Here is a 23,095-nt window from a genome sequence, read left to right on the forward strand (position 1 = left end):
ATGATGGCTTTTTAAGACAAGTGAATTGTAGGAGAACAGAATTGATTACCCATGTCATTTCACCTAATCTTTCCCATTTGGGTAATTTCTGTTTCAAGGAGCTGTCTTAACTCTAGTGAATGCATCATAGCCATAAAAAACCCAAATGCTTGTGATCAGTAACTCAAATTTAATGGAGCACATAACAATATTAGCTGGAGAGTACTTTAATAAGTTGAAAAATCAAAATTAAAGGTGCTTTATCAAAGATGTCACATAGTGCAGCCTTTGTTGGTTATTTCAGTGTCAGAGAAGTCATTCTTTAGACAGTGCTCCTGAAAATGCATGGTGCATACCGGAAGCAGGTACACTCTGTTACCAGATTGCATGCACATCACCGGGCAGACCTCTACCTGATTTACAAAAGATAGTATTTAACAAATGAGAACTTTGCTAATTTTCACTCTATGTTACCCATCAGAAAGGACGAACCAGAGCCTATATGAACCAAACTCTAAAAATATCATTTTTATATGAAATTAGTCACTTATATGAAATTCATAATCTCTTTCCTCAAGGCTATTAGGTAATTCCAAAGCTTCATTTGCATGTATTCTGTACCCTATGATCTCAAAAGAATGCTTAAATTTTTATGTTTGAATATAGCAAAGGAATTTCTTTTTTCTTTCTTTTATTGTTGTGCTGGGTAGGGGTACATTTTGGCATTTACAAAGGTTCTTACAATGTATCAAATATATCATACTTGAGTTCACCCCTTCCACCCATCATTATCTTTTATCTCCCCCTCCCCCATTGGAGAAATAGTTTCAACAGGTATATTTTTTCTGTTCACATTCATGTGTACACATCATGTGTACCATATTCACCCTCCTATACCCTTTCTCTACCTAATCCCCCTTCCACTAGTATCAATCCCCCACCTCCTACCAGACAGGAACTTTTCTTTCCTCCTGCTTTCTGATTTTGTAAAAGAAATGACATTTTTGCTTGTTTAAGTTAGTTACCCAGGGAATTTACTTGTGGCACCTCCATGTATGTATGTATTATGTGTTGGCAATAATGGCGCCGATAGGTTTCAGTTCTTACTGCACCCTTAAGCTTCTGTTTTCCAGGGTCACAGTCCTGCCTCAAGTCTAGCTTGAACCCTCCTTCTGCCCCAACCTCCAATCAGTCTCCAAAACACCAGGATAGTTGGCTGATACCCACCATGCAGAGGTCGGAGGATTGGCTAGAGACTCTTTATGACCTGTGGCTACAAGGGACCTTCATCAACTTCAGGGAAGAAGAAATCTTCATTTTTGGAGTCTGGGTGTATGCCATCATGGGGTGCACCACTCCAACACTGTTTGCCAACTAACCCTCCCTTCCCCTACACCGCCTCTTGCCAGCTCGAAGAAGCCAGAGCGAACACAACGCCCCCCTTCCCTAACAAACAAAAAAGGGAGGAATGTTGGCAATAATGGTGCCGATAGGTTTTAGTTCTTACTGCACCCTTAAGCTTCTGTTTTCCAGGGTCACAGTCCTGCCTCAAGTCTAGCTTGAACCCTCCTTCTGCCCCAACCTTCAATCAGCATGAACCATAAGATCCTAACCAATCAGATCATGCTGAGTCCCACTGAGGTGTATTTAAGGCCCTGCCCCTCTCTCCCTCTCTCTCTTGGCTCTCTCTGCTCTCTCCCTCTCCCACCCAGCAATAAAGAATCTCTTGGCCAGATCACTCCTCTCCACGTGGTCACTTTGGGGCCTATATTTCCTTACATTTGGTGCCATGCCTAATTTAGTTCATTTCCTCTGTTTTTCTTCTTTCTACTTTAGTCCCTTCCTTATGATTGTTTCAACCAGTTTAAATATTCTATATTCATTCTTGTATAGAGAGTACATCAACCATATTCACCTTAACTACCTTTTACCCTCCCCCTCTTGTGTGTGACCTCCCCTCTTTGAAGTATATGTTTCCTCTTCTAATTCAATGTGTGTTGATATACAATGTCATTTTTGTTGTTTAAATTTATCATTTACTAAGAATCACATGGTAAGTTAACTGTCTAACATATATATTCACTCATATAATCTCCTCAATAGCCCTAAGAGGTGTTCATTAGTTCTTTTATCAGATGAAGAAAAATGAAGACAATTTAAGAAGCCTGTTCAAGACCAAACACGTGACTATAACTGGCAGAACTTAGATTCAGTCCTAAGCCTGAGAAAGAATTTGGATTTTTTTTTAAATTTTGTGCCAAAATCACTAGGCAAGTCCCTGAAGGTTTTCGTCAAGAGAGGAAGGATATATCCTGAACATGCCCAAACACCCCATCTACAGCAATGACAAACTCTGGCCTAGAAAACCATGAAACTAGGTACTAAAAAATTCCACAATGGCCATCTTCCCAAGTCCTACAGTCTCTTATTGTCATTATTAGGACAGTAGCAAGATGATGTAGCCCTTGGTTTCCCAGAACACGCTGATAAGATCTTCATCCTACCTGCCTTTCCAGTACTGTTTATAGCAGCTCCAGGCCCCTCTAACTGCCTCCAGCCACTTGAGCTGCTTCTTAATCCTCACTGTCCATCTCTTCTACATTTCAGAGTCTGAAAATGCAGACCTCTGTCTGTAATTGGGAACTTTTTTCTTTTTCCTTTCTCCCTCTTTCTATTCTCTTTACTGCAGTCTTGGATGGAGTTTCTTAAAAACAGAACCTGGAACAAGGGTTTGATGCACTTAGATTTGTGGGGAGTGGGGAGTGATTCCAGGAAGCAGTAATGAGGGAGCAGGGTATGAGAACAAGAGGTGGGGGAGCCAGTAATGGCTACCTCTGTCGGCAATGTGGTTTCTTCTTCATGGTGACTCTCTGAGTAGCCATGTAGAAATCATTTCAGAATTCTCCCTCTAAAGTATGGAAGGCTTGACATTACTCTACTAGCTGGTTTCCCTTTGATTGAGAATCACCCTCTGGGGCCTTAGTTGCTCTGCATTTCCATGCAGAGCCAGCTCCTGGGATGGTCACTGAAAGGAAAAGCCATCAGCAGATATGAGAAGTCCCCTAGCCCCATGCTCTTGCAAAGTCAGAGGAGACTCAGGAATCATGGTACAGTAGGGCACTGAGAGCATCTCTTACACAGCCAACTATTTCCCTGTTACACTTTGTCACAGGCTGTGATTATTCTATTCAGTTTTTCTTTATTCATTTGTTGTCGTCTACCCTTTACTAGCCTATGAGCTCAGTAAGGGTGAGAACCCAGGGGTTTGCTCACCGTGTGTTAACTTAGTGCTTTAAGCCCTTTTCTTGGAGTACAGTCAGCATACAATAAATGTTGCTGAGTGCAAAGGAAATTGCTCTGGTCTTCTCCACCAGATTTTCCTGTCATGCTGATCCTGAGAAGTCTCAACAGCTCATCCCTAAAGTAGACGTCTCTCTAAGAAAATCCTTCTGTTTTGTGAATGCAGCCTTCAACTCTAAGAGACTCAGCTTTCTCCAAGTTAGGGTTAACCCACATAAGAATATTTTTGTGTCTTCTGTGTCTTCTCCAAGGTGATACCCCTTTTCTTCTGGGATTCCCTTTACCAGTAGAGATTTGTTCACTTCCCAGACATTAGGAATTCCTTGGGCAGAGTCAGAGTTGTCACCCAAAGGCACCTCTGATCCTTCCATAACTTACTGTTGGATTCATTGTACAAAATTAAGAAAACAGAAGAACCAAACAATAATCATGGTTCTCACTGTCTTAAATTTTAAGCACAATAATTAGGTATGGGACACTCTTGCTATGTCCCTTTAATGCCACTAAATGTTTGACTCTTTGAAAGCTAGGATGACTTGCCAGCCTCCTCTTCTTTGTCCTCATCACTATCTTCACAAAAAATGATGCTTACTATGTTTAGCACCTATTATGTAAAAAGAACCATATTAAAGTTGAATTCATTTCATTCTTACAACAGCATCAGTCCTCTTTGAAAATAAAGAGATTTAGGCTCAGCAATTGGACTAAATAGTCTGAGATCACTCAGCTAGCACGAGAAAGGCCAGGCTGCAGCTAGCACAATGCCTGACATATAGCAGTTGCTCCTTCCATAGAAACTGGATGTTTTACTACATGCTGGGGGACCCAGTGGAACTCATAGTATGTGCTCCCAACCTCTGCATATAATTGGCAATTTTACATGTGCCTAGGGCCAGTCTAGGCTATGCTAGACCTTGTTAACTAGAGAGTTAACTCAGGACCTATATTATTGCCACCAGGACACAGGACATAACATCAGTTGGATAAAGGGAGATAAGAAGAGATACACAGGGAGAAATAATTGGAAGATGATGCATTCTGTTAATCTCTTATTGCTGCAGAAAATCCTCTGTATCTTTGCAGCAAATCTAAAATACAGATCATTCATCCCCAATGTTACCAGGACTATACTTTCCCAGAAATAGCTCAAGATTGGTGAGAACACATACAAAACAAGAAGAACATATTATGGAAGACTATAAGAAACAGGGTTAGGAAATGGCAGTATAGTTTGGCACATTTCTTTGGGAAAAAGTTGAAAAGTACAGGGTGGAGCAATGAAACATTTGATAGTGACTATTGCTTTTAATTGGATTTTTGAAAATAAGTTTTCAGTTCACAGAAGTTTCTACTTATTCTCATGACATGTTGAATCATTTCTCTACATCAGTTCTTTTATCAGGTTTGCTTTCAGATGTGGATATAAGATTTGGTTTTAGATGTGAAGCTCGATGTGAACTAGCTTCACCATGGATTTACTTCTTCTTTTTTTCCACTTAAGAAATTGCCTTTGATTTTGATTGCATAATAGTTAGGTGCAGTGCTAAAATAGAAAAGCTCACATAAATTGGAAATGAGAAGAAAATCAGAAGTTGTAATCATTTTCTTCATCTTTGGAAAGACCCCAGAGAGCTCCCAGTTTAAACTTATTCTGAGCACTCTAGAAAGAGGTTTTGCCCAATTCTATCATTTTTGACAGGTGCATTTTTCTCAAAGCCCTTTAAAAATGAGGTGGGTATTTTCAACATAGTTCTCAGCTGTATCAGAGTAGAAAATAAATACTTACTGAATAAATGAGGCATTGTTAACAAGGGGTGAAAAATAAGATAATAAAAAGAGGATAATTGAAAAATCATCATATCATCATGTTTTCCCCACTCCCTCTCTCCCTTCCCCCTTTCCCCCTTTCTTTCTCTTTCTCTCTTTCTTTGTGTCTTTCTTTCCTTCTTTTTCTTTCTTTCCAGGGCTGGGGATCAGACCTAGGGATCCCCTAGGTCTGCACAAGCTTCTGCATGCTGCACAAGCATTTTACCATTGAGCAACACCCCCATCCCTGAAAAATCATTATATTTAATTATTTGATATTTAATCATCCATCCAAAGTCTTATGAATCAATGACTGTGTATCAGTCACCAGTATTGTTGAGGCCAGTATGACAACTAACACCAATATGGGTGTCAGGCATGTTCTAAGCACTTCACATAAGTTAAGCCACTTACTCCTCACAACACTGTGAGGGAAATACAATTCACAAATGAGGACACTGAGGCACAGAAAGGTTAATCAACTTGCAGTAGTCACACTGAGAACCCAAGCACTGTGACCACAGTGTCGGTGCACTGCTCTTAACTGTTCATCATTACTGTCTCCACTGAAGCCATGAAAATAGAGAAGTTTCTGCTCCTAAGGAAATTACATTTTATAGAAGAGAAAGGCTAAATGCATAATTACAAGTGAGCTTGTAAGAGGATCTTACAGAAATGTCAAAGGAGATACCAGACCTGATCCAGGGAATGAAGTAAATGGTGAACAGGAGTTAAATAGTCAGATAGAGGAGAAGGACTGGTGATACAAGTGTGGAAGAAACACTTGCAGACACTGAGGTAAGAAACCTGGAAGGTTGAGGGAGAAAAGTGCTTAAGCAAAGTTGCGATAGAGATGAGGCTGACAGTCCTGAGAGATGGGCTGGAGAATTAAGCAGATTCCCAATCATGCACAGCCTTCTAAGGCACGCTAAGGATTTTAGGTCCTGCTCAGGACGGCTGCCATCAACCTTTGAAGGATTTTCTATAAGGACCAGATTCAATGTTATTTTCATGGAGATGTATTTAGAAAAATATCCCTTAGTAATGTGGAGAACATGTTGGAGGTTTTTGCAATAATCATGAGGAAAGTAGTGAGGATACCAAGTCTTAGAAGTCTTACTTTTCAGTTGGACTGTAGAGAAGAGTCCATTCCAGAGTAAAGCCCACATTTCCTATGTGTTCTTTTGATAACTTTTAATAAAAATGTTCTTCACAATGAAATTTATTATACATCAGGTTATTCTGTAAATGGCTCTATGGTTACTCATGGATGGTTATGTGAATATGCAAATACTTAGATTTATGTACTTTACACAACCATTTCCTTTAAGTAGAAGTGTTCTTAGAAGTCTCATCTTGGAAAAATGGAGGAGCAGTCAACAGAAAAAATGATACTGCATGATAGAAATAAGTTTGAGTGTTCTATGGTGCAGAAGGGTGAATATAATTTAAAAAATTCATTGTATACCTTAAAATTCTTAAAAGAGAAGAATTTGAACATGCTTACCATAAAGCAATAGTTAAAAAGTTTAAGGTGATGTATATGTTAATTGTCCTAAGTTGAACACTAGTCAATATACACATAAGTCAAAACATCACATTTTATCCCATAACTGTGTATAAATATTAGGTGTTAATAAGAAAATGTGATGAAAATCCAAAAGGTAAGAGTAAAAAGAGTAAAAAGAGTATGGGATTATTATATTCAGCAACAAAGTTTATATTTTTGAGCTGAGGGAGTGTTAAATGTGGAAAAAATCATTTTTGGGAGAAAACAGATTATATAAACACCTTTCAGATCAGTTGGTCCATCGTTTTTACTGCTCTAGGTTCATAATGAGCTCACATCCCTTGATATTTATATCTCAAGAGCAGAAATGAGCCCTTTCACTGCTGCATTTAGTATACCTCGGCAAATACCACGTGTTTTGTTCCCATACTGAGTCAAGCTCTGGGGAGAGAGAGAGAGTTCTTATGAGCATTGAATTCAGAGAAGAATTTTTTCAAATTTTTATTTTATTCATATGTGCATACAATAAATTTGGGTCATTTCTCCCCCCTTCCCCCTGTCCCCTCCATAACCCCCTCTTAACCCCACTTACCCCTTGCCTTATCTCTATTCAGGCCTTATCTCTAATTTTGTTGAAGAGAGAGTATAAGCCATAATAGGAAGGAACAAGGGTTTTTGCTGGTTAAGATAAGGATAGCTATACAGGACATTGACTCACATTGATTTCCTGTGTGTGTGTGCTACCTTCAAGGTTAATTCTTCTTGAACTCACCTTTTCTCTAGTTCCTGGTCCCCTTCTCCTATTGGCCTCAGTTGCTTTAAAGTATCTGCTTTTGTTTCTCTGCGTTAAGGGCAAGAAATGTTACCTAGATTTTTGGGTGTCTTACCTATCCTCATACCTCCCTTGTGTGTTCTCTCTTTTATCATGTGATCAGAGTCCAATCCCCTTGTTGTGTTTGCCCTTGATCTAATGTCCACAGATGAGGAAGGACATACAATTTTTGGTGTTTTGGGCCAGGCTAACCTCACTCAGAATGATGTTCTCCAATTCCATCCATTTACCAGCGAATGATAACATTTCGTTCTTCTTCATGGCTGCATAAAATTCCATTGTGTATAGATAGCACATTTTCTTAATCCATTTGTCAATGGTGGGGCAAATTATGGCTGTTTCCATAATTTGGCTATTGTGAATAGTGCTGCAATAAACATGGGTGTGCAGGTGCCTCTGGAGTAACATGTGTCACAGTCTTTTGGGTATGTCCCCAAGAGTGGTATTGCTGGATCAAATGGTAGATCAATGTTTAGCTTTTTAAGTAGCCTCCAAATTTTTTTCCAGAGTGGTTGTACTAGTTTACATTCCCACCAGCAATGTAAGAGGGTTTCTTTTTCCCCGCATCCTCATCAACACCTGTTGTTAGTGGTGTTGCTAATGATGGCTATTCTAACAGGGGTGAGGTGGAGTCTTAGTGTGGTTTTAATTTGCATTTCCTTTATTACTAGGGATGGTGAGCATTTTTTCATGTATTTTTTGGCCATTTGAATTTCTTCTTTTGAGAAAGTTCTGTTTAGTTCACTTTCCCATTTCTTTATTGGTTCATTAATTTGGGGAGAATTTAGTTTTTTAAGTTCCCTATATATTCTGGTTATCAGTCCTTTGTCTGATGTGTAGCTGGCAAATATTTTCTCCCACTCTGTGGGTGGTATCTTCAGTTTAGAGACCATTTCTTTTGTTGAGCAGAAGCTTTTTAGTTTTATGAATTCCCATTTATCTATGCTATCTCTTAGTTGCTGAGCTGCTGGGGTTCCATTGAGAAAGTTCTTGCCTATACCTATTAATTCCAGAGTATTTCCTACTCTTTCCTGTGCCAACTTTAGAGCTTGGGGTCTGATAGTAAGATCCTTGATCCATTTTGAGTTAATATTGGTATAGGGTGATATACATGGATCTAGTTTCAGTTTTTTGCAGACTGCTAACCAGTTTTCCCAGCAGTTTTTGTTGAAGAGGCTGTCTTTTCTCCATCGTATATTTTTAGCACCTTTGTCAAAGACAAGTTGGTTAGAGTTGTGTGTCTTCATATCTGGGTCCTCTATTCTGTTCCACTGGTTTTCTTGTCTGTTTTTGTGCTAGTACCATGCTGTTTTTACTGTTATTGCTTTGTAATATAGTTTGAAGTCGGGTATCATGATACCTCCAGCGTTGTTCTTTTGACTGAGTATTGCCTTGGCTATTCATGGCCTCTTGTGTTTCCATATAAATTTAATGGTAAATTTTTCAATCTCTTTAATGAATGTCATTGGAATTTTGATGGGAATTGCATTAAACATGTAGATTACTTTTGGAAGTGTAGACGTTTTTACTATGTTGATTCTACCAATCCATGAGCATAGGAGATCTTTCCACTTTCTATAGTCTTCCTCAATCTCTGTCTTCAGAAGTTTATAATTTTCCTTGTAGAGGTCGTTCACATCCTTTGTTAAATTTACACCTAGGTATTTAATTTTTTTGAGACTATTGTAAATGGAATTGTTTTCATATATTCTTTCAGAGAAGAATTTTTAAACTTCTCAAAATAGCAGTTCAGAAAATGTGGAAAAGGTTAGTGAAGAAAAATTGCTCTGACAGTAACTAAAATTTGGAAAGAGGTGTCATAAATGAAGTAATGATTCCTATGTACTAAAAGAGATTTAATGTCTTCCTAAATGTCCAACTGATTCTGATTACCCAGGTGTAACTGGGGAAGATCTGGTTTTGAAGCTCGGAGCTCTGTCTGTTTTGTACTATTTCATCTGCATCTTAGCCAATTAAGTCCTATTGTCATCGTGATTACAGTCATTTGTTTTCTATAGTTATTCTGGAGCAGTAATTTCTAATTTTTTTCAATTAAGGCCATCCATCTAAAAAAATTAGCACTCAAATCATTCATGGCATTAGGGACACACACACACACACACACACACATGCACGTGCACTTTGAATAGGTGGGTTAATGAAAAATAAATTATCTAGAGGAAGATCATATCACATGTTTTCTAAGTTGAGCCATTTGCTACCTGCTCCATTCAATATTTCTAATGTCATTAACATGCCCATTTTAAATGATGACTGGCTTTGACTTGAGAAGGGCGGTTACACAGATTAACTCCGCCGATCATTTAGTTCTGATTTAAGAATTGTAATATGGAGAAATAAATGTTGCAAATCTGGGATGAAAGTATTTTCACATCACTTTGCAAAAGAGCAACTGATTATTTTCATTAACTTGTCTTTTATATTTTTGAATATTTTCATAGCTTTCACAGAACTATTCTAGTAACTTGGCTTCTTTAACTGATCCTTTTCACTATGTGTCCTAACTGTACTATTGTCATCCTTTTTGAATCTTAACACTTTAGAGATCTTTTGTTGTCACAGAGCTGGGTATAGACATGAAGCAAGGACATTTCTTATAAAACCTAAGCTGGGTAGCCAGCCTGCATATTAAGAGCTTCTTAAAAGAATAATTTATTTGTTAGCAATTGAGATGAATGACAGTAACTTACAGAATTTTCTAATTTTTGATGTACACCATACCATCTCAATCTCAGCAAAATTCAGAAAATGCTTTGCATGCAATTTTATTTATTTATTTTTTTGGCAGTACTGGGGTTTGAACACAGAGCCCCATACTTGCTAGGCAGGCACTCTACCACTTGAGCCACTCTGCCAGCTCAGATGCATGCAATTTTATTTTAGCACTAAAGAGCATGTAAAAAAAGAAAAAAGGGTTTCTGAAATTTTGTACATTCACTTCTAAAATATAAAAATGACTGTTTATTTGGATCATTATGCATGAAAAAAATCTAAGTAAACACATTCCTTTGTGAGACTATTTCAGTCTCCCTCCATGCTTAGAATACAGAGAATTTCTAGGGCAGTGAAGCTATAAGAGCTGTTAATGGGGAATACATGCCATTATATATTTGCCAAAATTCACAGGATGTACAACACAATGAATGAATCTTAATGTAAATGATAGACATTGCTAGTAATTTATCAATAGAGGCTCATCCATTACAACACACACTACACTGATGAAAGATGTTCACAATAAGGGAAAATGGGAAATTGATGGGGAACTGGGAAGGACTCCATGGGAAAGCCATCTTTCTGTCTAATTTTTCTGTACACCTAAAACTTGTGTAAGAAATGAAATCTTTTAATTAACAAAGAAATTTAAAAAAAAAAGAAATCAGGTCAGCTGGATATGGTAATGAATGTTATAATCCTAGCACTTGGGAGACTGAGGCAGGAGGATCATATGTTTGATTGGGCTACATAATGAGACTATGGCTTAAAAAATAAATAGAACAAACAAAAAAGAATTGGGTCAAAGAAGGTGGAGATTCTAATTATTAGGATTCAAATAACAAACTATCATGGAGAGCATAGAAGCATAACTACTTTGACACCTTTCCTTATTTATATCCTGTTTATTTCTTTCTTTGTTTTATGGCTCTGGGTAGAAACTCCAGCACTGTATTGAAAAGTCGTTTCTAAGTCTAAAGTCATTTCTAACTTTAGTGGAAACTATTTCAGTTTTTCTCCATTTAGCATGATGTTGGATATAGATTTCTCATATATAGACTTTACTGTGTTGAAGTACATTCCTTCAATTCCTAGTTTGTTCAGGGCTTTTATTATGAAGCAGTGTTAAATTTTATCAAAGGCATTTTCTGCATCAAATGAGATGATTGTTTCATTTCTGTTCTTCATTCTATTTTTGCACTGTATTACATTTATTGATTTGTGTACATTGAACCATCCTTGCATCCCTGGAATGAAACTAACTTGATCATAGCATATGACCTTTTTAATGTATTGCTGAAATCAGTTTGAAAGTATTTTATAGAGAATGTTTGCATCTATGTTCATTGAGGAAATTGATTTGTAGTTTTCTTCATTTATTGTTGTTGTATCCTTGTTGGTTTTGTTATCAGGGTAACACTGTCTTTATATAATGAGTTTTGATTCTTCTCTTTAAGATGCATGTACATTCTAAGTAACTTTTCCAGTTTTGGAAGCAGGATACCCTTGGTATGTATGCTATTTTATACGTGGTGAAACTCATTTTCAAGTCTTAGTATTTTAAGTATTTTAAAAGCCTTCTTTTGATAGGGCTTATATGATTTGTAATTGCATGCCTATAAGCTATGAATTTGACTTCTCCATACTCAAATGCTTGCCAGTGCAACAATACCTGTTCTAACTCAACACTGACTCCTTATTCTTAAACAAATGTTATCCAAAGTACAAAAAAAATAGAAAATAAATATGTGGTAAAGCAATCACGATGGGAGTCATATTGCATTACTCAAACAATTCTATCTCCTCCTTTAGTTCAGAAGATCAGAAGAAGAAGACTGGCAATTCTTCAGAGTTCTGAACTAGCCTTGAGTGGTCTCTATGAGTCAATTTTTGGATGGTGTGAAAAACATGGTGTAGAATCTTATGAACCACATAAACTGATGGTATCTTATCTACTTTCACTTATTAGAATTTTTACATTTTTGTTAGCATATTATTGTTATATTGGGGGTACACTGTGACATTTATAAAAGTATCTACAAAATATCTTAGTTAGATTCACCCCCTCATCATTCTTCTTTATCCCTCTTCTTAGAATATTTTCAACAGGTGTTGTTACATTTTAATACATGAATACATAATATTTTCACCATATTTTCCCTTCTTCACCCTATTAGTTTTTAATATGTAAGAGTTTTCCTGTGGTTTACTATCACATAATTACTTTCGTCATCTGTATACCTTCCATTCACAGACAACTTGGGGAAGAGAGTGGGGAAGTCATATTTTATCTTACTTATGTGCTTCTCCTATCTGTGCCAGTAAAACTTGCTTCTTCACTCAAATTGAAAAAATGCCCTAGCTCAAGCAAAACTTTAATCACCACTAAAGTTGTTAGTTCACACTATCCTTAAGAACAGACCACTATTTTGACTTAAAGAGAATAATATCCTAGGATACGCAAACTAAATAAGGATTTTGCTTTTACCATAAAACGCCGAGTTAAACTGTTTGCATGTTATTATATATCATTTATGGAAACCTAAGGGTTAACTTTTTCAATAAAATATTTATATCAAGTACTGATAAAAAAGAATTACTATCACTGTGACAATGTTTTCTTCTTACTGTCTCATTGAGCAGATATTCTTTGAAATGGTTTTTCTAACTGCAGACTCGAGGGGCTGGAAGTCTACAACAGCACAGGCCGACTCCATGCTCAGGAGAACACTACTGAGAAGACACAGTGGATGCTACTTTTGATATTAATGTTTCACAAGGAAGTCAATCCTCATTGTTTTGGGCCTAGGGAGCTTTTGTTTTTTTACCCACTTATTCTTTAAGAGAAGGTCAAATTCAAGGACAAGGACATTTTATTTGACTCCAGCATTGGAAATAATACTTTCGTTTTAATAAGCAGGTCAATCTGTTAATTTGGAGTACCTGTGAGGTATCCTCTGGTCTCCTTTAGATTTCTTCTTTTGTGTGTAGCTAGAGAGGTAACAAGACACCACAATCTCCCTACTTGTTTGCAAAAAAGAATGAGGAAAAAAACCCTTTTTTCCCATCCTATACCATCCTGTGCATGCATACACACACATAACACACATATACACCCATGTCAAATGCAAGATATAGAGGGTAGAGATTTGAAGGGCAAGGCAGTGAAGGAAAGGAGAGTTCTAGACTTCTTTTGGCTTTAGATTACTTAAATATAACATTTGTCTGTGCACCAGGAACCTTCCATGAAATCCAGCATAGTTATAAATCTTTTTCTCTGATTGCTCTTCCTACATCTACTGGGAACCACATATATCCTGAGGTTCACAAGAGAACAGTTTAACTTCTCTAGAATCCTGTATTCAACTCTTAATGTGAACACTGTATTTAAATAGGAATAATATAAGATCAATTTTGCAGTGATGTACATCATTATGGAAACTACTCAGCCAAGAGCGTCTTTTTTCTTAGACCCTGAGTTCCCTGAAGGAGGAGCCATGTCTTTTCTGTACTCTGAGGTGATTTCCAGCACATAGTGACTAATAGGTCATAGAGACTTGATATAATATTTATTGAATTAATAAGATATTACATAGAAGATGTAGGATTTAAAATTCAAATGTTTCAATCGTTCCACTCCACTCTCCTGCCTGTAACTGATGAGCCCTTCAGATAACTCTTAAATGTGCCCTCTTCACAGATCTTTGCTGGACATCTTTTTCTAAAACAGCTATTTCTCCCCACCTTCTCTACCACCCATTTTCCTGTCTTCTTCCCTCCAAGACATTTGCCCACTTGTTTGCACCTTACTCCTTCCCTACTTCCTTTCCTAACTCTCTTATTATCTTCTCCTCCCTCTTACTTTCCTCATGTGATGTGTTTCATCCTTTGCTACCAGGGGCCATGAGGATGAGGGCAGAGGCTTCTTCCCTTTTGTTCTCTGTAGCATATCCATCATCTAACACAATGTAGATGTTCAACTAAAATAATACTAGAAACTACTTTCAGGCTAAATTACTGAAGTATGAATTCAATATTTCTGGAATCAAGAGACACACCTGACCTTGGAAAGTGTATTGTTCTTAGTCCCAATTAAAAAAAAAAACATGACATCTGCCCTTATCGATCTCACGAAGGGAGACACAATCTCAGCAGCATCTCCCTTTCAGTTTCAATTACACTAGGAAAAGGTACCCATCAATCTGCCTTCAGCAAGAATGCAGTTATATGAGACCTGATGCTATTAAAACAAGTTTTACTTTCCCCTGCGTGACAACTAAGTTTTGTTATATTATGTAAAAATAATGTAAGTTACCCTAGTACTATTGAAAAAAATAACTTATTGAGTAAATCACTAGATGTTATAGATATAAGTATGCCAACTAAATCCTTTTTTTACTTTTAAGAACACCAAAAGTTATCCTGTGGTATTCAATTTAGAATAATATCTCTATTAATTAAATTAATAGAAATTAAATCTCTATTTTTTGGAGCTCTCAAAGAACCAGCACTTATCTACCAAACATATAACTCACTCTCTTGCACATCCAATTAATGTTAAATGTGTTTTCTGTTTCTCCTTTTGACACAATTTGACACATTCAAATGTGACAAGGATTTTTCCTAAGCCAGGTTCCCACTCCATATCTTGTCCAGGCTAATGAATCAACAACCAGTAGCCTAAACCTCTAGAGAAGATTTTAACATGGTGTTTGAAGACTCTGTCAAGTCCATCTTTGAAGTTGTCTCCTCTAATTACTAGAAATTTACTGCTGGTTTCAGATACAATCACTATGGGAGATAGAACGTATTGCACAGCAGTTTCAGTTCATGGTCAGTAGTCATGGCAACACCAGAGGATAAATCTTAAAATAAGGAATAATCTCAAAGGGCAAGCAAGAGTTCTTGCTTCCAGATGTTTGCAGTTTCATTTTTGGAAATAAACATGCTATTTGGGTTTTGAAAACCTTTAAAAAATCTATTTTAAAGGTACAGTTTTTTTTTAAAAAAGTACATCAAAGTGAAAAACTGCATCATGTTTTCTAAATAGCACCATATGCTGAATTTCCTTTACAGCTTTTGGATGCTTTTTGAATTTTCTCACTTGGGAATTACATGACATTTTTTCCTAATTCATTCACACAGTCAATAAATATTTATTGAGCTCTTAGTTTGTGCCAGACACCTTGCTAGATATTGGGAATTGAGATAATTTTTTCTTGCCAGCTTTGAGTATAGAAGAAGGACGTTTCTGTGTATGCAGAGTTAGGAACCATTAATGTTCACCATATGTATGTTGTGACTCCTTGAGAATCACAAACATTTAATAGGAGAAAAAAGTATTCTTTTTCTATGATACATGTGGACTGGGAAGCACACTAGATATAACCACATTTTTAGTTTAAAAATTGATACTTAAGTAATCATTGTAGTTTTATATTAATTAGCATTACTCTTATAGATTAGCACCTTTATGCTGGGAGAAAATAGTGCACCATATTATATTATTGACCATAGTGAGGCATGGGTACTTAATTCTACCCGTCTACTCTTCCTGCCATCTCTGTTGGTGATCTCATTCCCTTTCTGGACAGAAAAACAAATCTATAAAATGGTTGAGCAAACACTACACTGTCTCTAATGCACAAGTCCTCTATATCCAATTTCCTGCTGAGCATTTTCATTTGGAATACTACCAGCACCCCAAATTCTACAAGCCTAAAACTCAAGGGACTGGAACATCAAAATTAATCTCTCTCCTGTGTTTCCTAAGAATGGCCTTATTTTTTTCTTAGAAGCTTATCAATTCCTTTTTCACTCATATTTTCGATTATTTTCCACTTCACTCATTCTCCCACTCCATCTTTTCCTCTATGTGATCATATCAGCCACGGTAATTTTAGACCTTCTTTCTCATTTCATTCTTACATTATGAATTTTTGAATGGATCTTCCTGCTTCCCTTCTTTTTTACCTCTTCTCCATCTGTACACTACTACCTGATTAGTCTTACCTAGAGGAATTTCTGGACAAAGACAATGGAAAGACTGCATACTTGAAACTTTCAGACTTGGTCCATTTTCCTACCAGGATTATGTTTATATTATGTGTTTGGGACAAAGTTTGGCTGAACAAAGAGAGAAAATTCTTGAGACATAAATGGATACTGATGTGGGATGACAGATGAAGGAGAAGGATCTACACTGAATAGGAGAAAAGCAGGATGCTCATTACTTTCCCATCTGCCCCTTATATAAGAAAGAGGGAAGGAAGACTCTATGAGGTCCAGTGGGATTTAGGGTATGAACAGTTCATTCCCTCAGCATCTGAGTGACAAAGTTCCACACATATTTAAGGAGAGGACACTTCTTAACCAAGAGTCTCCGGGTGCCCCCATGAGAGTTTAGGGAACTCACCAGAAGAGGAAAATTTGACCTGCTGGAGTAGTCATGGAGAACTTCAGTTGGCCATGGACAGACCTATTGGGGTGCTGCTCCCCATTTTGTGAGCAGATGACCTACACAAAGCCTAGAATAAAAAACTATGAACAAATTGAATGCAAAACATACACAGTTTACTCTCTGGGGCCTCCAGAACTAAGTAAACTCAGATTGTGGTTCTTGGGTTTCTAAAGAAGAGATGGTAGAGACCCTGTACTTTTGGAGATCAGCTTTTGTTCTTAATGTATACATTTTGATTAAAGGCTGGTGATGCCTGGGGGAATTCATTTACCAATGATTTTTGAAACCACTATCCAATTTAAAAACAAAATGCCTCAGAGTGGTATCACTGGATCATATGGCAGTTCTGTTTTTACTTTTTTAAAGAAATCCCCATTCTGCTTTCAATAATGGTTGTACTAATTTGCATTCCTACTAATAGTATATAAGGGTTCCTGCTTAGCTGCATCCTCACCATTTATTGTTGTGTTCTTCATGATAGCCATTCTAACTAGGGTAGAATGAAGTCTTAGTGTGGTTGTGATTTGCATTTCTTTTTAGGCCAGGAAAGTTGAGTGCTTCTTCATGTATTTATTAGCCATTTGTACCTCTAACTTTAAAATTTTCCTATTCAATTCACGTCCCCATTTCTTCATTAGGTTGTTGATTCTTTGGTGGTTGAGTTTTTTGAGTTCCCTGTAGATTCTAGATATTAGTCCCTTATCAAATGAATAGCTGGCAAAGATTTTCTCCCACTCTGTGGGCAGTCTCTTAAGTCTAGCAAGTGTTTCTTTTTTCTGTGCAGAAGATTTTTAGTTTGATGCAGTCCCATTTATTCATCTTTTCTCTTATTTGATGAGCCATTGGATTTCTATTTAGGAAGTCATTGCCTATGCTTATATGCTCCAGTGTATTTCCTACTATTACTATAGTTGTTTCAAAGTTTCAGGCCTTACATTAAGGTCCTTAATCCTCCTTGACTTGATATTTATATAGGGTGAGAGACATGGATCTAGTTTCAGTTTTTTGCATTCAGATATCCAGTTTTCCCAGCAACATATGTTGAAGAGTCTATCTTTTCTCCATCATATATTTTGGGTGCCTTTGTCAAAAGGTGGACGTAGTTGTGTGGATTCATATCTGGGTCTTCTATTCTGTTCCACTGGTCTTCATGTCTGTTATTGTGCTAATACCATACTGTTTTTATTGCTATGTCACTACAGTGTAGTTTGAAGTCAGGAATTGTGATACCTCTAGCGTTGGTCTTTTTGCTCACTATTGCCTTGGCTATTTGAGGTCTTTTGTCTTTCCAGATGAAATTTAGGGTTGATTTTTCAATCTCTGTGATGAATGTCATTGGAATTTTGATGGGGATTGCACTGAACATGTGCATTACAATCACAACATTGATTCTACCAATGCATGAATATGGGATATCTTCTGTCTTCTATAGTCTTCTTTGATTTCTTTCTTCAGTGGTTTATAGTTTTCATTGTAGAGGTCTTTCAATTCCTCAGTTAAGTTTATTCTCAGGTATTTCATTTCTTTGAAAGTCAGTATACAATAGACTTCTACAATGATGTTTAATTCAGCACTGTTCACAATAGCCAAGCTGTGAAAACAACTCAGATGCCCTACAACTGATGAATGGATTAAGATAATATGATATATAAATGCATATAGATCATATTTTATATATATATCACATATATGTATATATATATTTATATTTATTTGTATACAATGGAGTTAAATATATAATTTTATTTATTCATATATATATTTATATTTATTTGTATACAATGGAGTTAAATATATAATTTTATTTATTCATATATATATATATATATATATATATATAATGGAGTTTTATTTAGCCATGAGGAAGAATGAAAATACATGGTTTGAAGGTAAATGAGTGTAATTAGAGGACATCACATTAAGGTGAAGTAAGCCAGGTTCAGAAAGACAAAGGTCTCATGTTTTCTCTCATATGTGGAAGATAGATCCAAAAGATAAATATATACACAAAAACAAACATGATCATATACAAACTTACATGTAAAACATGTTTGTAATTGTGGAACTACTCTATGGAACTTAAGGGAGGAGGAAAAGGAAAAGAGAATGATAGAGAGTCAACAATACAAAATACATTACATGTATGCAGGTAGAGGATATAATGATATGTATTGAAAGCTGTTGAATAATGGGGATGGGAGAGAAGGGGTAAGGGAAAGTATGGAAGGGATTGAACTGACCGAAGTAAAGTATACGCACAGTGGGGACACTCTGAGAAACTTCTTTGAACACTGACTTTGTAATTAATAATGAAAGACAGGATTATAAAATAGCTACAGTTGGGGGGTTACTTGCAAAAGGAGGAGGATGAATGAAGGAGATGAAGAAGGGAATGTGGTTGATGGGCCTCATATACATATATGAAAGAGAACGATGAAACTTCATGCAATTGCTTTAAGTGGGGCAGGGAGAGGTCTGCAATGGGGAGGTGGAAGGGGAGGGGAAGATAGTGGTGGCAATCTAACCAATGTACAATGTAAAGCCATTCAAAATTGTCACAATGAATCCCCCCTGTACAATGAATATATACTAATAAAAATAGGAAAAAATGATTCCCAATTTACAAATTTAAATTTTTCCTTCAAAAAATTAAAAATAAAAACATAGAACAGATTTATTTTCTATAGTACACCATTCACAATTCTTAAATTTGTGCTTTTAAGGTCTTCTTCAAACTCAGTCCAATTTACTCTCCACCTTTATTCCTATTTTCCTACAAAGTGCTGATGACTCTGTTCAAGGTAAGTTTTTAAATGTATCTCCAATATGCCAGGCATGTGTAAGGACTGGAGATATAAAAATGAATAAACCAAATCAAGCACAGTGACTCATATCTATAATCCCAGCACTCTGGGGGCTGGATCATGAGTTTGAGGCCAGCTTGAGCTACAAAAAAAGACAGGGAGACCCTGTCTGAAAATGAAAATAACAACAGCAAAAAACCCAGAATATTTTCTTTAAGGAAGGCTCAGTCAGGCAGGAGAAACAACTATCTCACCAATAATCACACTGTAACACAATACATACAATGTACATAAGTATGCCCAGGACAGAGATAGACTAGAGAGAGAAGTGAGAATGGCCTTCTGTGGGTATATATGTATGGGACAGGACATTTAAAGGATGAAGGGCTTTTGGGATGACTTCTCAGAGTTGGTGGCTGCCACCAAGGACCTGAGGGATGGTTAGTTAGATGAGAAAATAAGAAGGTGTACCTGGGGGTGAGCACATGCTTAGCACAGGACAGGTGAGGCGCTAGGCTTCACTCCCAGCAAAAAAAGAAAAAAAAAAAATAGAGAAACTTGCAGAGAAGCCAAGCACTTATACACCTTTTTATTTGTCTCAATGGTTTCTTTTGCCTATGACCTCTTACCTCCCAACTAACTCTGTTAGCCTTTTCCATAGTTAATTGCCAACTTATATTTTTTATTGTTTTCATTTTCTTTTTGTTTCTTTTATTTATTAGCATATCATAGTTGTACCAGGAGTACCTTGTGACATAAGATACAAAAGTGCTTATGGTATATTTTAGATTCACTCCTTCCATCTTTCTCCTCTATTCCTTCTCCCCATTTCTAGGATTGTTTCAACAGGTTTCATTGCTCCATTTTCATACATAAATACATAGTACTTCCACCATATTCTTCCTCCTTCATCCTTTCCTATGCCCTCCCTTTTCCCCTGGTACCAATCCATGGACAGGATTTGTTTTACCTTCCTCTCCTTTTTTTTTTAAGACATTTTTCCTCCTTCACACGTTTTTCCTGGCCAATCCAGCTGTGTGTGCCCTTCTTCAGTGTCTGAAGGATGTATTCAGCAATCCATGATCTGTCATGTGTGTGAGTGGCAAGTATGCTCTCTTTTCATGGTCTTGTAATGTGATTTAAATATTTTATTTTATTTACATTATCTCACCAAAAAGCTTTTAGATTCCTGTAGAGGTGGCCATAATGCCTTCTTTCAATAAGAGCAGTTGCCTTGATTTTTAAAAATATCTGGTGGGAAAGTGAAGAAAAATTATGCAGGTTTTACTTAAATCCAGGGAAGTTCTGTTTTCTTAGTGGAGGTTTACTTTTTTAGGGACTGGTTCTATTCATAAATTTTATAGGCTTCATCAATTATTTTATAAATTAATTCCAATTCAAAATAACTCTGTTTCATAACATTTTGTTTAATTCTGTCTTTGAATTGGTATCTCTTTTCCTTTGCAGATTTTTCTGTTTTTATTACTCAGCAGACTCTGCACATACTAAAGTCAATGAATAAATCATATTTATATTTTATTTTGTTCTCTGTGGCATCTTGCCAAGTATTCTTTACTATTAGTCAGGTGAACAATGTTTATTGATGAATAACATATGTGCTTAAACAAAAATATTTATATCTAGGAACAGGATTATCAAATTCAGTTACAATTCCATGATCAAGAAGTAAAGTGTGATGATTATAACTTTTTAAAATCAATGACACATCTTTCATTCAGACCTCTTTACACTCATAACTTAGCTGATATATGCTCAATTTGAATAATAATTTAAAAATTAAAAGTATTCCATGTATTTCAAAATTATGTACATATAAGTATAACTATACTTGCATCACAGGCTGAGTTCTTTCAGTGGTAAAGTAAGTCTGTCCCATATACACCTCAATCCAGGCCCTGTGCTTAGTCTGTATTGGGGATGGGGAGACATGGAAAAAGATAATAGTCAATTAATATTGTCTATAAAAATGACAAATCATAAATTACCTCATTATCCTTTATTTCCACTTTGATCTGGATTTCCTTAAGAACTTTTGAAAAAGCCTCCTAAATACCTCTCATCTGAAGAGTTCCAGGGAAAAGGGCAAGCACAGACACCAAGTGTTCTCATCTCCAAGCTACAGAATGAGGACATTAGACATTTAGAAATGAGTACAGGTCAGAGGAAAAATATGATATTAAAGAATAGAATGTGAGTTTGAAGATAAATTTTACTTGCTGCATACTTTTGTATGATAAACTTGATTATTTCATTAATATAAAATGTATTCGGAAAGAAGTTTCATCTTCATGATTTCTAGAACTTACATTTATAGGTGCCTAATAGTTTACAAAACACTTTCAAGTACATCAGCTCCTTGGAGATTTATAAGTCTATAAATAAGAAACTACAGCCTTCATTGCATCAGTATCTTGCTATCAGCAGTATTAGGCCATCAAGGCCAGGGCTGAACTCAAGAACTGCTAATACTTTTTTTAAGTAATTTGATCTTCTAATCTGAAAATATTCAAATACATGATGATCCACAGCTCTACTGCCAACACCAAAATATTATCCTCCAGACATACAAATGATGTCAAACCATTTTCAACAGTGTATCAAAAAGATCATATACCATGACCAAGTCAGCTTCATCCCAGGAATGCAGGGATGGTTCAACATACACAAATCATTAAATATAATACAGTATATTAACAGAAGCAAAGACAAAATCCACATAATCATCCCAATAGATGCAGAAAAAGCCTTTGATGAAATTCAACATCTTTTCATGATAAAAGCTCTGATAAAACTAGGAATAGAAGGAATGTACCTCAACATAATAAAGGCTATATATGACAAACCTATAGCCAATATCATTCTTAATGGGGAAAAACTGAAACCATTTCCCCTAAAGTCAGGAAAGAGACAAGGGTGTCCACTCTCACCCCCTTATTCAACATAGTCTTGGAATTCGTAGCTAAAATAATAAGGCAAGAAGAGGAAATAAAAGGAATACAAATAGGTAAAGAAGTAGTCAAACTATCCCTACTTGCATATGGCATGATCTTATACCTACAAGACCCAAAAAACTCCACCCAAAAGCTCCTAGACACCATAAACAGCTTCAGCAAAGTAGCAGGATACAAAATTAACTTACAAAAATCAGTAGCCCTTCTATACTCCAACAAGGAGCAGGTCAACAAAGAATATAGGAAAACAATTCCAATTATAATAACCCTCCAAAAAATCAAATACCTAGGAATAAATTGAACAAAGGATGTGAATGACCTCTACAAGGAGAACTACAAACCAATAAAGAAAGAAATCAAAGAAGACTACAGAAGGTGGAAAGATCTGTCATGCTCATGGATTGGAAGAATCAACAGTAAAAATGGATATACTACCAAAAGCAATCTACATGTTCAATTGCAGTTTCCATCAAAATCCCAATGACATTCATCACAGAGACTGAAAAATCTACCCTACAGTTCATTTGGAAATGCAAAAGATGACGAACAGACAAGGCAATACTGAGCAGAAAGAGCAATGCTGGAAGTATCACAATACCTGCCTTCAGACTATACTACAGAGCCATAGCAATAAAAACAGCATGATATTGGCACAAAAACAGATATGAAGACCAGTGGAACCGAAAAGAAGACCTA

The 23,095-nt window shown here is 36.4% G+C and overlaps 1 pseudogene; it reads left to right on the top strand.

Moving 5' to 3' along the window:
• Positions 1-21,279: 21,279 nt before the first annotated feature.
• Positions 21,280-21,379, top strand: LOC141421801 (small nucleolar RNA SNORA51; annotated as a pseudogene).
• Positions 21,380-23,095: the final 1,716 nt, after the last annotated feature.

Source organism: Castor canadensis, chromosome 3 (genome assembly GCF_047511655.1).
Source record: "Castor canadensis chromosome 3, mCasCan1.hap1v2, whole genome shotgun sequence".
In the NCBI taxonomy this organism is placed as follows: domain Eukaryota; kingdom Metazoa; phylum Chordata; class Mammalia; order Rodentia; family Castoridae; genus Castor; species Castor canadensis.